Genomic DNA, 2,313 nt, shown 5'->3' with positions numbered 1-2,313 from the left:
TCCTGTCGTTTTGCTAGGGCTTTAGTTGCGGGGGTTGTTTCAGTGTACTGCCTGCTCTGAGTCTATGTGAGAGAAGGCAGAACAAAATTTGGTATCCGCTGGAGCAGAAACAGGTGAGATTAGTTCCTGGGGGTGTTGTTGTATGGTCTAAACCAGTGGTGCTCAACTTTTTGGCCCACCGGCTGGATGGCCCAATCCCTCCATGGGCCAGATCCTGCAGGGCCCCATCGAGCTGTGCAGAGGGAGGAGGGGAGCCACCCGGCCCCAATCCAGCCAGGTCATGGGAGTGCTCCTGGCCTGGCCCCACGGGAGGAAAGAAGCATGGCCCAGCCTCATGGGGAGAAGGGGGTGCAGCCCAGCCCCAACCTGGCTGTGTGGAGGGAAGGGGGCACAACCTGACTCCAATTTGGCCATCCAGGGGAAGGGTGAAGGCCCAGCTGTGGGGCTTGGGATTTGACAGTGTGGAGAGGTGGCAATACTGCTACTGCTCCCCTGCTGCCAAATTTCCAACCCGGGGGGAGCCCCGCAGGCCAGATTCCAAGGCTACATGAGCCACATTTGGCCCACACGCCAGCGGTTAAGCATCCCTGATCTAGACCAATGCATACCACAGATTAAGCCCTGAGCCCTCCCCAAGTGCCACTCCAAGTCCCTTCCCCTGCTCAATTTGCTGTTTTGTTTTGTTCCCTGCCCTACATGCCCCTGTGCTGCCTGCTCCCTCCCCAGTCTGCTGCATGCCACACACACACAGGCTGCCCATGCCCCTTTCGGTATGCGTGTTGCAGATTGGCCACCCCTTATCTAAATCAGTCCCCAAGAAAATCCTGTCTTGTCTTGTAAGTGTTACCCTCCTCTTAGGAAGTGCTATTGTGCTCAAGGATAAAGTGATTCTCATCTTGGATCTTTAGAAGATCTCTGGGTTACTGTTTTTGGTTTACATAAAGAATGTGAAAGGCACATTTACATGTTTGGTGTATCTGAAACAGAGGCCTGTGTACATTGCATGCATCTGTGCAATATTTTATCTTCTGTCAGATTGTTTGTCTTGGGTTCCACTTTTAAATCTTTGTCTATAGGCCACTGGAATATTGCATCAGGCTGCATCATGAAACTATCACCTATGTCAAGCCTGAAAAGAATTGCACAGAGCTCTGTTAACAGCAGAAGCCACCAAAACATAGGCAATAGTTCTTTGTTCTTGTGTATTGTCTTTCACTGAAGGGTCTCAAAATAATATATTAATGTCGAAGCTTTGATTGATTCTGGTTGTGCATGGTTATACAGGAGAAGACAAGATTAATGCTACTTAGTATTTCTAGTGCAACAGCATCTAGAAGACCCAATGGGGACGAGGATCCCGCTGTGCAAAGTGTTATGCAACCACAAGGTAAGAGACCTCCCTAGTCCTGAAAAACTCACAACCAATCTTAATAGATTAGGGAAGGCATCAAGGCAGAAAGAAAAAGCAGTGAACGTAGCATGTGCTACTGTGCCAGTGCTAACTTAATCTAGCCAGTGTGCATAACAAGGCCTGTTAATATGAGGTGACCCAGTTTTAGTATATGCTAGCAGTCAGAGTGCAAGCTCTTCAGAGAGCCTGCTGACATACTCTGCCTTTAACAATTGCAGCTGTTTTAAGTGCTATTGTTACCTGGTGCTGTATCTTTAAAGATGCTAAGACCATGTAGGGCCACCCTTTAGACCCAACAGACATGCTCGAAGCAACTGAGCAGCAGCTACAAAACCCCATAAGCATCTAGGTTTCAGCCTCTGGACATGGGAAAGCCTGGTGCCACCTCCTGCTCAAAGCTGTTGTTTTAGCCAAAGTAACCTTCTCAAACAGGCAATGGGAACACACAAAGAAAAAGCCAGCGAAGATTAGGGTGCTTTGCTTGGATATGGAAGACTTAAGTTCAAGTGTCTGATCTGTAGGAGGCTTGATGCTCAGTGCCTGAACCACCATGCTCTTGAGTATTCTGGGGTGGGTCTCTTTCCTGCTAAAGCTATTCTATTTTTTTTGTAAATAATTAAATATTTGTCTGTGGAGGGGGATGAGCCTACTTCTCCAGTGACTGCCCTTAACTACTGGCCTATAAGCCAGAGATACTGACTCAAATGAAGCATATAATTAGCATATAAATTAAGCATATAAGGTGGAACAGAGCCCATAGGAGAGGTTGAGAGAGATCTATCCCAGCATACCCACTAACCTAGTAATGAGAGGCATTCATTTGGTAGCAGAGATGTGGATTTAAGTTTGTTCTCGGGCAGAATAGGGGTTTCATAGTTTCATAGTTTCTAGGGTTGGAAGGG

This window comes from Gavialis gangeticus, unplaced genomic scaffold, assembly GCF_001723915.1.
Source record: "Gavialis gangeticus isolate Ggan-Ray unplaced genomic scaffold, GavGan_comp1, whole genome shotgun sequence".
NCBI classification, from domain to species: Eukaryota; Metazoa; Chordata; order Crocodylia; family Gavialidae; genus Gavialis; species Gavialis gangeticus.
The sequence above is the reverse complement of the archived record's forward strand: the minus strand, read 5'-3'. Positions refer to the sequence as shown.